Source organism: Rhinolophus sinicus, linkage group LG01 (genome assembly GCF_036562045.2).
Source record: "Rhinolophus sinicus isolate RSC01 linkage group LG01, ASM3656204v1, whole genome shotgun sequence".
NCBI lineage: Eukaryota > Metazoa > Chordata > Mammalia > Chiroptera > Rhinolophidae > Rhinolophus > Rhinolophus sinicus.
In genome coordinates this window covers 125,369,456-125,385,356 of record NC_133751.1, presented here as the reverse complement: position 1 = coordinate 125,385,356, position 15,901 = coordinate 125,369,456, and the positions used below count along the sequence as shown (strand labels likewise).

General features: G+C 37.9%; 1 protein-coding gene across 1 annotated transcript in view; it reads left to right on the top strand.

The window, feature by feature from the left end:
• Positions 1–15,901, top strand: part of NCKAP5 (NCK associated protein 5) — a 971,300-nt gene that overhangs the window by 236,081 nt on the left and 719,318 nt on the right. The gene's annotated exons all lie outside the window — the stretch shown is intronic.

The following is a 15,901-nucleotide window of genomic DNA, read 5'->3' as shown; positions in this document are numbered from 1 at the left end:
GGAGGAGGACAATGTAGATTGTCTCCAGCCTCCTCGATCCCACGACAACCAGAGCACGGGGTGGGGGTGGGGGGGGGACTTGAATGAAGATGCTTCTTGTTTTGCCCACATCACATTCAGTCTGCCAGATTCTGCCACTTGTGTCTTCAAATCCTGGCCAGAAGAGATGGATGGTATTAGAGAAGACAAAGGCCTGCAGTGGACTGAAGAGGCATTTCCCAGACCTGGGCCTCATGGCAATCTGTTATTAGCAAGTCCCACTGCCACCTGCTCCAACCCTCAGAGTCCCTCAGCCTATCATGGCCCACTTGGAGGGCTGACATCATGGGGTGGATTGGAGGAAAAGCCCTCCCTTCAACTTACCTCCATTTCTGCCTGTCCTACCTGTAGTACTGGGGTGTAACAGCCAGATCCATTTGATAAAATGGCTAATTGATTTTATATCAGAAGGAGGGGGTGGCAATGGGAGACCCAGTCCTCGTGACTGAACAGCTTAATATTCAAGTCCCTTCTCTAAGAGAAGTTATGAAATCCTCTTATTATTTAAACGTAAGCAATTCAGTGTAAAGGAAGTTAGGAGGCAACATTTACATATATGTGCAGGTGTGTTTATATTTTGCTTGTGTCCCAGTTTAGGTGAATTTTTTCCATTTTTAAGTGATTTTTTTGAAGAACCATTGCCCTGGCTTGATGTTCAGTACAGTGGGTTTCTGTGATAAAATGAAAAGTACATTTTCTCCACCGTTGTACGGTGCCTTCTACTTTTCACTTCTTGCCAAAAAATATCACAACCCAGCAAAACAAAACAAAACCAAGAAAAACCTTGCGGAAGCGTACTTTGTTAAAGAGAAAGAAGTCATGTGTCAGGACTCTCGCTTCTCTGTAACTCACCTTTTCTGGGATCCATTCTGGAGTAGGAGAAGTTAGTGGTTTAAGTCCTAAACCAAAGAAATGATCTATCCTGAAAGAATATAGCAAAGGGCTGATATTTACTTTCTAGAGAATCTTGATTTTTTAAAAATATTCATTTAAATTTAAATCCCAAATGGACTAACCAAAGATCTCATTAACAGTCATTCTTAAACATTAAAAAATATCCCTGATTTACAATTAAATAAATTATTTTCTCAATTAAAAAAAAAAAAAAGCTGAGGGGGAGAAACTGGCCATTTAAGGATGGACTTTTGCATTTCTTTTTTTCAGATTACACAAATGAATGCTATTACTGGACTTAATGAGTTGCCTCACACTCCTTCCCACTTGGCCACTCATGAATGTTATTTTTGATGTATATTGATTGTTCTGAATGAAATAGTTTGCATAAGATTTCGTTCCTTTAAGGTATCTAAACAGTGATTAATTTAAAATGTGTCTTCTCATCTTAAATATTTTATACTCGTCTTTGAGCCAGCTGTAGGAACCTTAGAAAGCATGCTATTTTGAAATACGGAGATTAAGGCAACATTGCCTGTCTGCCTTGGATGTGGCATAAGTGTTTCTGTGAACATCTCTTCCCTTCACGTCATTGGGAAAGAATTGTCAGTGGCAGCATTTAATAACTGACCAAGGGAAGAAGTGACTCTTTAAGGTCATAGTTTAGCTTTGGCTCTACACACCCTAGAGGCCATTATCTTAAAATGATACAAATTAAGTTATAAAATGGAAAGATGATTACATGATTAAAGGAGGTTAATAAATATCATTGAAATCTTAGCCTCAATGAGGCCACCAGAAACTACTTAATCCAATTTCCCCTGGCTCCAGGAAGGCCACATGGGGATAACTTTGTCAGACAGAATCTCTCTCCTCATCACAACTCTCTGAAGAAGTCAAGTCCCCTTTTTGTATGAACTACGGTGTATCTTTGTCCTGAATAAACATATCTTCTTTCCTGGGGTTTCTTTGCTACCAGTGTTGCTCATTAGAGATTAAGCTCATAACTGTGGAGTAGTTATGGAAGAAACTGGTTGGACAATTCAGGAATTGAAATACAAAGATCTCGTTACACTAATGACACTTATCCAACTGTCCCCTCACTAGATTCTTAATTTAGTAAGTATTTATATGGCTGCTGAGAAAAATGTGGTTAAATTTGTGGAGCTGCCACCTTTGGGGGCTGTTAAATTTTCCTCTACTTCAGAATATCTAGGAAATACATACTTCTGTTAAAAAAAAAACACAAAAAGGTCCGATTAAAAACAGTGTTTGCTTTATCCAACCTGTTCTTATTAATGGAAAAGCAACTTAAGACTAATCTATTACTGATTTTGTGTCAGAAGCCTTCTTCAAATTCACTAATAATAAGGCTGTTATATTAAATAGGAACTGTGTACACCTGCAAATAAGAGATCTTAAATATAATGACTTAATCAAGAAAGGATTTATTTTTGTCCTGTGTGACATGATGACATGAGTTCAGGAGGAGGCAATCCAGACTTTATGTTGGTGACTCCTGGATATTATCAGAGACCTATACTCCTTTTATCTTCAGTCCCAATATTCCTATCATTTAGCTTACATTTGCCAGGTCCTCCAAGGCTGCCTTAGGTCTCAACACAGCCAACACAAAGTCTAGGCAGGAAGAAGAGGGAGAGGGGAAGACAAAAGGGCTCCTGCCAATTCAGACCCCTATAAAGAGTTTTCCTGGAGCCCTTGCACAATGGCAATGCCTTCAGTTTACATTCCCATAGTTACCCCTGTCCTCAAGCAAGCCTAAGACTTGTCCTTTTTGGTTGGGTACATTGCTCCCCTTCCAATATTCGGGTTTTGTTAGTGAACCATAAATGGATTGATGAGGAGTTCCAGTCAACGTGGTGGATTAGGAAACGCTGTGCTTGTCTCTCTGATGACCACATCAGAATTACAACTATACAAAAACAATCATTGAGAATTGCCTGACGTCTAGCTGAAAAGAAGTTCTATAACTAAGGATATAAAGAAGAAGAAACCATATTAAGACTGGTAGGAGGGTTGGAGACCCTGATGGATATGGCCCACACCCACATGTGGCGGCTGAAAATCAGGAGGAATATCTCTGCTGTGCTGGTCCCACCTGAGGAGCAAGTGGTTCCAACCCCACATTAGTCTCCCCATCCCAGGGCTCCAGTGCCAGAAAGGGAAGTCCCCATAACTTCTGGCTGTGAAAACCAGCAGAGATTGTGGCTGAGTGAGATGTAAGGCTGCTGGAGCCCCAGATGATCCTCTTACACGGCCCATAAATGAAGTTACTCACTAACAGACTCACTTGCTCTGAGCTCCAGCTCTGGGGCAGCAGCATGAAAGGTGCCAGAGACATATAGGGGAGGAATTCAGTTGTCTGGCTGCAGGGTGAGGGCTGGAGGGGCAGCTTTCTCCCGGACAGAAGTGCTGACAGAAGCCATTGGTCCTTTGTTAAACCCTCCCCCCTCCCTGCATCCTGTGTGCAGATGTAGGCAGGCACCATATCTGAGTCTCCATTGACCTGGCTAACAGTGTTCACTCCATTCCCACCCACCCCCATGATTCCCAACTTATGGGCCCACTCAAGCCTCTTCCAGTGGCTTTTCCATACAAATAACCTATCTTGGCTCATGCTGTAGACTTTCCTAAAATCTCTCAAATATTCATGAACCCCAAACAAGCAGCATCTGGCCTCAGCATGTCCCATACCTCTTGCTAAGCAGCTCAAAACCTTGCACTAGTGGCAGCTGGCCTCAGTTATCAGATCAGCCTCTCCAAAGCACCTTCAAGCCCAGCACAAATGACAACCAGCTTCAGATCACTCTGTAGCTCATACCAAGTGGTAACAGGCAGTGGCTGACCTTGGCTTGGACCAGAGCCCCTCCCAAGAGGTTCCAGAACCAACACACCAGTTGGCCAGCTTTAGACCACACCAGAGCACCACCCAACAACCTCTACAAAGACACACTGCACAGACACTAGAGCCATGCTAAAGGGAATCCTGCTTCATAGGGCCAGCCTCTGTACAATAGCTCCTCCACTGCAGTCACAGGCAGTCCTCACACCCAATCAGCCTGAGGGTCAATCCCTCCCATTGATGTACAAACATCAACTAAGGCTCAACTACAACAGGAAGGCACAAACAGCCCACACAAGGGCACAACTCAAACACCTGGCTCAGGTGACCAGGGAGAGAATGCCACTGGGCCCCACAGGACACCTATTGTATAAGGCACGGCCACTCTACTAAGATGGGGAGACATAGCAGCCCTACCTAACACATAGAAACAAACACAGGGAGGCAGCCAAAATGAGGAGACAAAGAAATATGTCCCAAATAGGAAAACAGAACAAAGATCCAGAAAAAGAACTAAACAAAATGGAGATAAGTCCCTGATTTTAGCTTGTACTACAGGGCAACAGTAATCAAAACAGCATGGTATTGGCAGAAAAACAGACATGTAGATCAATGGAATAGAATTGAGAACCCAGAAATAAACCCCCATAAATACGGACAGATAATTTTTGACAAAGAAGCAAAAAACATACAATGGAGGAAAGACAGCCTCTTCAACAAATGATGCTGGGAGAATTGGAAAGCCACGTGCAAAAGAATGAAAATGGACAGCTGTCTGTCACCATGTACCAAAATTAATTCAAAATGGATCAAATACTTAAGCATAAGACCTGACACAATAAACTGCATAGAAGAAAACATAGGTACTCAACTTATGGACCTTGGGTTCAAAGAACATTTTATGAATTTGACTCCAAAGGCAAGGGAAGTAAAAGCTAAAATAAATGAATGGGACTATATGAAACTTAAAAGCTTCTGCACAGCAAAAGAAACCATCGACAAAATAAAGAGGCAACCAAGTGAAAGGGAGAAGCTTTTGCAAACAGTGCCTCCGATAAGGGGCTAATATCCAAAATATACAAGGAACTCATGCAACTCAACAACAAAAAAACAAACAACCCAATTGAAAAATGGGCAGAGGACCTGAAGATACATTTCTCCAAAGAGGACATACAAATGGCAAATAGACATATGAAAAAATGCTCAACATCACTAATCATCATAGAAATGCAAATCAAAACCACAATGAGATATCACCTCACCCCAGTTAGAATGGCTATCATCAACAAGACAAATAGTAACAAGTGTTGGAGAGGCCGTGGAGAAAAAGGAACCCTCATACACTGTTGGTGAGAATGCTGACTGGTGCAGCAGCTATGGAATGCAGTGTGGAGGGTCCTCAAAAAATTATGAATAGAATTACTGAATGACCCAGCAATCCAACTCCTACGTATCTACCCAAAAAATCTGAAAACATTTATCCATAAAGACATGTGTGCTCCAATGTTCATTGCAGCTTTATTTATGGTGGCCAAGACATGGAAACAACCAAAATGTCCTTCGATAGATGAATGGATAAAGAAGTTGTGGTATATATACACAATGGAATACTACTCGGCGGTAAGAAAAGATGCAATAGGACCATTTGGACAACATGGATGGATCTTGAGAATATAATGCTAAGTGAAATAAGTCAGACAGAAAAAGCAGAGAACCATATGATTTCACTGATATGTGGTATATAAACCAAAAACAACAAAAGAACAAGGCAAACAAATGAGAAACAAAAACTCATAGACACAGACAATAGTTTAGTGGTTACCAGAGGGTAAGGGGGGAGGGAGTGGTAGATGAGGGTAAAGGAGATCAAATATATGGTGATGAAAGGAGAACTGACTCTGGGTGGTGAACACACAATGGGATTTATAGATGATGTAATACAGAATTGTACACCTGAAATCTATTTAACTTTACTAACAATTGTCACCCCAATAAACTTTAATTAAAAAAAAAGAAGGAAATAAAAAATGGAGATAAGCAATCTACCAGATAAAGAGTTCAAAACACTGGTAATGTGGAATGATCTCAGTGAGAACTTCAACAGAGAGATAGGAAACATAAAAATGGAGATAGAAAACATGAAAAAGAGCCAGTCAGAAATGAAGAATGCAATAATTAAAATGAAGAATACATTAGAGGGTATCAACAGTAGAACAGGTGAAACAGAAGATCAAATCAGCAATTTGGAAGACATAGTAGCAGAAAATACCAAATCAGAACAACAATAAAGAAAAAAAAATCCACAAAAATGGAGAGTTTATGAGCCTTTGGGACAACATCAAGCACATTAACATGTGCATCATAGGGGTACTAGGAGAAGTGAGAGAGAGCAAGCAATTGAAAACCTATGTGAAGAAAAAAAAATGTTGTAAAAGTCCCTTAACCTGGTGAAACAAATAGACATACAAACCCAGGAAGTGCAGAGACTCCTAAACAAGATGAACCCAAAGAGGCCCACACCAAGACTCATCGTAATTAGAATGCCAAAGATTAAAGGCAAATAAAGAATCTTAAAAGCAGCAAGAGAAAAGCATTTAGTTACTTAAAAGGGAGATCCCATAAGATTGTAAGCTGCTTTCTCAACAGAAACTTTGCAGGCCAGAAGGGATTGGCACGAAATATTCAAAGTGATGAAAATAAATGGCCTATAACCAAGATTACTCACCAAAGCTATCATTTGGCATCAAAGGATACATATAGAGTTTCCCAGACAAGACAAAGCTAAAGAAGTTCATCACCACCAGACCAGTGGTGTAAGATAAGTTAAAGATACTTTTTTAAGAAGAAGAAAAAAAAAAAAGATTAAAAATATGGATAATAAAATGGCAATAACTACATCTGTATCAAGAATTACTTTAAAAGTGGATAGATTAAATGCTTCAATCAAAAGACTTAGGATGGCTGAATGGATGAGAAAACAAGACCCTTACATGTGCTGTCTACCAGAGACTCATTTCAGATTGAAAGACACACAAAGACCGAAAGTAAAAGGATGGAAAAAGATATTTCATGAAGATGGAAAGAAACAAACAAAAAGCTGGAGTGGCAGTACTTAGACAAAATAGACTTTAAAACAAAGGCTACAACAAGAGACAAGGACCCAATAATCCCACTTCTGGGTACTTATCTGAAGAAACCCAAAACACTTATTTGAAAAGACATCTGCATCCATATGTTCATTGCAGCATTGTTTACAATGGCCAAGGTATGGAGGCTACCTGGGGGTCCATTGATAGATGAATGGATAAAGAAGAGGTGGTACATATATACAATGGGATATTACTCATCCATAAAAAAGAATGAAATCTTGCCGTGTGCAACAACATGGGTGGAGGGGCAGCCAATTAGCTCAGTTGGTTAGAGCAGATGCTGATAACACCAAGGTTGCCGGTTTGGCTGGTTTGTTTCCCGCATGGGCCCCTGTGAGCTGCGCCCTCCTTTAGCAACATGGATGTCCTTGAGGGTATTGTACTGAATGGTGCAAGACAGAGAAAGACAAATGTCATATGATTCACTTATATGTGGAATCTAGAGAACAGGATAAATGAACAAACAAAACAGAAATAAGCTCATAGATACAGACAGCATTTTGATGGTTGCCAGACTGTGTGTGTGTGTGGTGGGGGTGGGGGGGCGGTGAAAAGGGGGAGGAGATTAAGAAGTACAAATTGGTAGTTACAAAATAGTCATGGGGCTGTAAAATACAGCATAGGGAATCTAGTCAATAATATGATAATAACTACCATGTTTCCCTGAATATAAGACCTAACTAGAAAATAAGCCCTAGCTTGATTTTTCAGGATAACATCCCCTGAACATAAGCCCGAATGCATGTTTTGGAGCAAAAATTAATATAAGACCCAGTCTTATTTTCAGGGAAACACAGTATGTATGGTGTCAGATGCTTACCGGCTTTATCAGCATGATTGCTTCATAAGTTATATCAATGTCTAATCCTTGTGCTGTACACCTGGAACTAATATAATATTGTATGTCAACTATAATTGAAAAAAAAATGTATATGTATGTATGTATATTTATTTATTTTAAAAAAGGAATGATGAAAATTTCACAGGAAATTCCCATTCTCTGCCACAGGTTTCATCCTTAATTTTTGTTTGTGGCAGGCCCTCACCTGGGATCACCAAGCAATGATTTAATTGCTCATAAAATAATAAATTTCCAGAGAATCAAACAATGGTTGATCCACCACTGCTCAAGAGATACAGAGCCTGGGTATTTATTCATTTTGGTACTGTTGGATATAGTGAACTTCAACTTCTGAGCTCCTGTGATTGAGAAAATTAGTGACCTTGTGTTTTTCCCTTGACTGATTTTTCTGGTGGATTTATTTACATCCAACCATGGCTGATGTAAGGCTTAATGCTTGTGAGATCTTAATTTGGCAGCTATTTGATTATCAGGATTTCAAACATTAAAAAGAGATTTATGATAACTTGGTTTCTCAAAGTGCAAAGACTTTTTCACGGAGGGGCCTTTATGCCCTTGTTTCATATTATCCATTTTTTCCCCCCTCAGGTGGTAAAAGTGGTGGAAAGAACATTTAGATATGAAGGCATCTTAGCTTCTAATCAGTACATGAGCCAGCAGTTAAATCCATGAAAGAAAGAAAAGGAGAAACAGATTATAAATTGGACCAAATGGGGATATATCCTCATATAGAACATTCTAGATATAATTACTCCATAGGTAGAAACTTCTTAATGGATGTAATATGTAGGCCCACTGGTGAAAGAGTGTGGTGATTAATGTGGAGTAATAATGAAGACATTGGAAAATTTGTCTCATGAAAGTCTCCATTTGTCTATAATAAAGCCTGAAAGGGGGAAAAGCCGTAATTTTAGTATTCATAAAGGCATATAAAAAATTGACTTTGATTTAGAGAAGATGAAATGGATGTGAAGTGTATTGACATGTATCATGTTAGACTTTACAAAAAAGTATCTTAATTGTTAAGATTTTAAGATAGTATAATCATACCAAGAAAAATTGTGGAGCCTTGCTCTTTGGACTGTCTTTTCAGTATTGCTTGAAACAAATCCAGGCTTGATTAAAATTTTGTGACTGGTAGAAAACTTTGTTTCATCCAGTATTTTCACAAAGATTCTTATCTAAATCATCTTGAGATATTTTTTGAAAACTGACACATAGAGTTGGGTGAATTTGATGCAGAATATCTTGGTTTTCAAATAATTACTGTTAAATCTTTGAAAGTACTGTCTACAGATCTGGGATTGTTTTCATGGCTTTATTACTTCCTTTGATTGCTGCTGACCGAGTGCAGTTCAATGGATATAAATATCTCGTTAATCATATTTCTCAGAGAAAATATGTTTATACCTTTCTCTTTGAGCTCCATAAGAAAGGTCCTTTTGAAAATTGCTATTTGAACTTTCTATCTGCCCCAAATGGAAACTATTGCATTTAAAATCTGAAGGAATCTGCTCTATTAAAAAATGTTTCCATCCAAGCTCACCAAAGGTAAGTATCATGGTACATATTTGCTCAATTCAGACCCTTTGGGTACCATTATGAGCATCTGTCCAGATGTTTTGTCTCTGTGATAGGTCACATCCTAGTTTCCATTTTCGATTGAGTCCCAGAATCAAGAGACTATCTTGGGTTGTGCAAATAGTCTTTATAAGTCTAGGTAAAATGTTTTGACCTATTAAAGAAAAGACAGAAAAGAAAAGAATCCCTGAAAGTGTGTGCACCCACACAACCTGTTTATCCAGACAGCCTTGAAATTGTGAACTATTTATAGAATGTAGAAATGTTGATACTTAACTGGGCTTCATTGGTATGACAGGTGTGATTATTCTGATAATCTCAACCATGTGAAAAGCACTTCAGTTCCTTTAGAAGCTGAGATCTGAATTGCTGAACAGACTCTTTTCTTGGACAGATAAGGGCTTGAGTTTACAAATGTTGTTTGATATACAATGTTGATAGCCATTGTTGACACAAATGAATGTTTAATAAATATTGCATGGTTTGACATGAGTATGAGTAATATGTCATCTCAACAACACTTAGAGCACTGTTACAGGTTTCCAAAGTGTTTCTACATTTTCTGAAGTCATGTCCCTGATAACCTAATTCAGGTAACCAACACAGTATTTGTCAATATCTTCAGAATGTTGAGGTATAATTCTTTACCAAATTCTGATTTTGAAGTCAGCAATGCTTTGCATATGGTAATCACCCAGAGGGTTAATTCTATTTAACTTATATTATCCAGTGTGCATACCTTGCTCTCCAAAAGCCAAATTCTCTTTTTTTAATGAGTTTATAAGAGAAATTCGAACAATATTAGCTGAATTTCTTAGTTTCTTATCATAGGTGCCTAGTTTTTTTGAATTCTGGTCATTAAAAATGAACATGTATTGTCCCTTTTACTGATTTGCAACTGCCGACTAACATAAAAACAATTTAATTAACAGAAACTATTGCTGTTTTTCAGATATTAAAGTAAATTAAAAATATATGATAAATTCTAACATGTACGAGTAAATGACTGATTTGGAAATGATTAGAAGTGGTTCTCAAAACTTGACACTTTCTCCTAGGTCGTGTATTTATTTTCAACTTTATTTTTTATAATTTATCATCAATACGTTTCTAATTATGAACAAAATATATTTGCTCATTATAAATATATCCATAAGTATTAAACGAAAGAAAACTCACCCAACATTTTGGCCAGCCTGTCTGCTTTCCTTCCTTTCTTCTCATCATCTGTCCATCTGTCCAATCATTCATTTATTAGAGATCATGCCAGGTATATAATCTTTAATTTTTCTGTTTTCGTGAACACTATCTTATCCATGTTTTCATTATAAAATTTTAATAAACATTTTTACTGGCCACATTATATTCCATTGAATGAATAATTATTTTATCAATTTCCAACTGAACGTTTTTCTTTCTTTTTTTGTTTTCATTATTTTAAATAGCAGAGAATATCTTGTACATAGGGATTTGCCACGTATATTACTAATGTCTTTGAAAATTTTATTGTAAGTGAAGTTATTTGATCAACATTGTATAAAATATTTTCTTCAGTGTTTTTAAATTAGGTGAGATTTTTCATCTGTTAAAATTATTGCAGTTCATTTTAAAACTCTTGGTTGGTTTAAGGAGATGGAAGATTCCAGTGTTTTTTATCCTGTGCTTCTATAGTGTCTTGAAATCAATAGATAATAAATTTATTTCGATAATCTTTGCTCTGAAGACTTTCTAATTATCATGTTTTCTGATAAAGGTGATCTGATAAGTAGGAAAAATCAACATACATTGTTCAATTTAACAGATCTACCTTTAGAATTAGGTGATGGAGATAATAAAATACTTTAAGTTCTTTTGTTTTATTATAAAATGGAAACTATTTCTTTATTCATTACTGGATGATTTATTGGGGATTTTAGATCCTTCTTGTTTTGTATGTAAATTCACTTATTCAACAATGAATTTATTTATGAAGCAATGCTAGGAACAGGAGGAAAAACATGAAGGAGAGAAGATTCCTCAGTATCTAGTGAGATAAAGAAATATAGTCTTGTCTTTTTTCATCTGACTTATTTCACTTCGCGTGATACTCCTAAGATCCATCCACGTTGTTGTAAATGGCAATATTTTATCATTGTTTATGGACAAGTAGTATTCAATTATGTCTTTGTACTGCATCTTCTTTAACCATTCATCAATCGAAGGACACTTGGGTTGCTTCCGTGGCTTGGCCATTGTAAATAATGCTGCAGTGAACATAGGGTACATAATTCTTTACAAATAAGTGTTTTCAGGTTTGCCAGGTATACACCTAGAAGAGGGGTTGCAAGAACCGCATAATTTCACACATATGTGGTATGTAAAAGAGAAAGCAACAAATGAATAAACAAAACAAACAAACTCATAGACACAGACAATAGTATGGTGGTTACCAGAGGTGGAGAGGGGTAGGGAGGAGAATAAAGAGGGTAAAGAGGGTCAAATATATAGTGACAGAAGGAAACTGGCATGGTGAGCATACAATGCAATATACAGATGGTGTATTATAACATTTTACACCTGAAGCTTATATAATATTATTAACTTACATTGCTCCAATAAATTTAATTTTAAAAAGGGATTTATTCCACTAAATTGTGGTAAGTTGAAAAGTAGCAACTTCAAATATGAGGGAATGGCAGCACAGTGGAAAGGTACCACCCTTGGCTATGCAAGGGAGGACTTGGGGCTGGGAATTCACAATGAGAGCATGTAAAAACGTGTTCACTTTGATTCCTCTTCCTGCATGTTTCACAGTCTAATTCCTGATGTTTCAGTCTTGTTCTCAATGGATTGACAGATTGATTTCACACTGCTTCCTCTGATTGCCTTTCTGTCATGTCAACATCCTACATTTTAGAAATTGTTAATGAGGGGCCATTTGGGAGGATTGTATCCGGGCAGGGAATGCATCCGCTGGCCCCACCTCCTCCTCTCCATCTCTGTGCCACTTAGATACATGATTAGGAGTGACACTTCCTAGTGAGGTTTGGTGACAGTTTCTTCAATATATTATATATACCTTTCTTCATTCCATATTACCAACCATAGGCCTAAATTTATAGCATATGTATTCTCCATCAATGGATTTCTTTCTTGGCTACATATTCCTTTTAGTCTGAGCTTTCCCTTATCCCATGAGCTTTCACGTAAACTACCTATAGAAAGGTTATTACAAGAGACAAAGGAGGACCGTCATTCCACTTCTAGGTATCTGAAGAAACCCAAAACACTAATTCAAAAAGACATGTGTACCCCTATGTTCATGGCAGCATTATTTACAATAGTCAGTATATGAAAGAACCTAAGTGTCTATCAATTTATTAGTGGAGAAAGAAGAGGTAGTACATATATACAATGGGATATTTTTCAGCCATACAATGAATGAAATCTTGCCATCTGCAATAACGTGGATGGACCTAGAAGGTATGATGTTAAATAAAATAAGTCAGACAGAAAAAGACAAATACCAGATGATCTCCTTATATGTAGAATTAAAAAACAGAATAAATGAACAAACAAAACAGAAACAGACTCATAGATACAGAGAACAAACTGATGGTTGCGAGGTAGGCAGGGGTCTTGGGGAATGGATGAAAAAGATAAAGGGATTAATAAGCAAAAAGTGGCAGTTGCAAAATAATCACGGGGATGTAAAGTATGGCCTGGGGAATATTGTCAATAGTAATAAGCATGTACGGTGTCAGATGGGTACTAGACTTATTGGGTTGATCACTTCGTAAGTTATATAAATGTCTAATCACTATGTTGTACACCTGAAACTAGTATAATATTGTATATCAACTGTAATTGAAAATTTAAAAAATTGTTTAACAAAAAAAGAACTAGTAGTTGTTTTCCCAGGCACTGAGCCTCTCCCAGTAGGCTGCATGTTACAGTTTGGTTCTTCAAATGGTGCCTTGTCCTGGGAACAGGGATGCCCTTCAGTGTGTCCTGGACTTGCATAAATGGGAAACAGTTCTCTCAAGGAGGGGAGGTTGCATTCTACATGGTGTTGTTTTTGAGCCAAGCATTATTATTTTTGGCCAGTTGGTCGTTTTCTTCTCAGTCTCAGAGAATTGAAATATTAATGTAGTGGAATGAGCTGGGTAGCTGTTTCAGGGGACTCATTTGCTCAATCACCTGTCCTAAAGAATGCTAAATAGAATCCTTTCTTTTCTATGAATTTTTTTCCTCTCTAAATATGCTGGTGCAGTTCACATGCAGCCCCCATTATTCAGTGTGTGTGTGTAACTGTGGAGTGTGAGGGGAGACCACCCACAATTCTATTATAAAAGGGAGTAGTGCCTATCACTCATTTGGGTCAAGGAGACTTGTCCTCAGTGGTACCTCTTAGTCAAGTGCCAAGTGGCAAAACCATATAGCTGCTTTAGTGCAGAAGAAGTCAAAGTCATAATTCATTTTCAGGCCCAGGTCTCTAAGATTGTGGGGTTACCTGGCATTAGCACAAGCAATGCTGATCATCTGGTTGACTGGTACTGATATGGTCACTCTCTCTGCTCTGCTATCTGGGAAAGTTTCATTCGAAAAATCAATGTGTTCTCAGTGAAGTGGATATGTTACCTTAGTGGGGGGCAAAGTGTGCTGTGCCTTTGAGTAATTGTCACATGGTTGTGGTGGCATTCCAGGAAAAAGATCCATTAACAGATAGACAAGATATCACAACTCACTCTTCAGCAGAAAATGCCTTGCCTTTCCCTGATGTAATTGATTACTGGAAAGGATATTCATGTACAACTGAGGTATAAGCTTTCTGATATCTGCACATGAGGAGATCCTGGCCCAGTTCACTGAAATTTTGGCCGTCAATTTCTTTATAACAGAAATGTGGAGAAAGGTGAGGTGAGAGCTGCTTTCCAGGGAATTTGCTTTACCTTAATTGAGTGCTGCTGATGAACAGGACGTAGTGAAATCCATGACCATAACATTAGAGTGAAGGATGGCTTCTGGGTCTTACTTAAGTATTCCTGGTTAGGCTCTGCAGACTGCAACATTTCCTGCTTGCTCAGGGAGTAACCCCCCTGACAGGGAACAATCTATAAAGAGCATATTCATATTGCAGATAGAGTCTATGATAGAACATTAATATACCATAGTTAAGACTAAGACAACACAAAAGACAAGGAAAGAGGAAAGAAGAAATAGATATTATATATACCTTCCAGGTTGCAGGTGGACATGAATTGGGGAGAGGGGGGGAGGGCAGAGACTCTATTTAACCCAGCACACACAGATGGAGTAATACCTTAGTACATTTTTCTCTATCTTATTTTTTGGCAGAACATTCTTTTGGTTTTAGCATGTGGAAAGCTTTCACAAGGTTTCTCATTTTCCCCTTGTGGAAAAGGTGGGGAAATGTGGTCTGGATGTTAATACATGTGGTGGATTAGATCTTGGTTGAGTTATTGCCTCCAATGGGAGATTGATGTCAACCAGAAGGTTTCCGTGGCCTGCTACACACTTCTTTATATGGCCCTGGGGCTGTTCAACTTTTTGGTCAATGGTGAGTGAAGATAATAGAATCATATATTTCCCATTTGAGAATAGCACATGGTCGAATTTTTCAAAGTTTCAGCCAAAGAAAGATATTAAAGGATAAAGAAAGATGAAAAATGATATTTAATAGAAGTAAATGTGAAGTTTGACATGATTCTAAAATCAACTGTACAGTTAGAGCATCAGAGTTGTATTTGCCCAGTAGCTATGTGTACTTAAAGAGCTCCTGGTCATCTCAATGTGAAAAGGTAATGTGTGAACCTAAGGCTACATTGATGAATGAGGGAGGCCCTTATTTTCCTCAATATTGGGCTGGTCAAATTATACTGAAAATAATTGTGTTCAACTGAGGTTACCAAATATTAAAAGAAATTGGATGGATGTTTTGGAATGTATTCAGAGAAGAATGGCCAAGAGAGAAAATGACTCAAGACAACATTACTTGAAAAATGGTTGGAACTTGGAATGTTAGCCTGAAGAACAGATGGGAGGAATCAGACTGAACAATTCAGCTTTTTTTTTTTTTTAAATCTTCGAATATCATTATTTTGTCTGTGAGGAAGAGGGATTCAACTTTAGCCTGTATTGCTCCACATGGCCAACTTTGGACAAATCAGTGAATGTTTCTGGGAGGTATATGTTTGATGCTCTTATGAAAAGACCTCCTTGCTGAGATTCGTGGCTTGCCTGACAGATGGTGAGTTCCTAGAGCTGAAGGTGCTCAAGCATAGGTGCACACCAATTTGACAGGGGGTTGTCATGGCAATTCAAACAGTCTATGGAAATTGTGCTATTGGGCCTCTAAGAGTCCTTATGTCTCTGAGTTTTATAACTTCTTTTGAAAGAAAATGCTGTTAAATGCTGTGAAATTTGGCGTAATGATGGTAATTATAAATTTTAACCTTCCTTTATGGTTCAAATCAATATGGCCTGTAAAAGAGAAAAGATGATAAAGTCAAG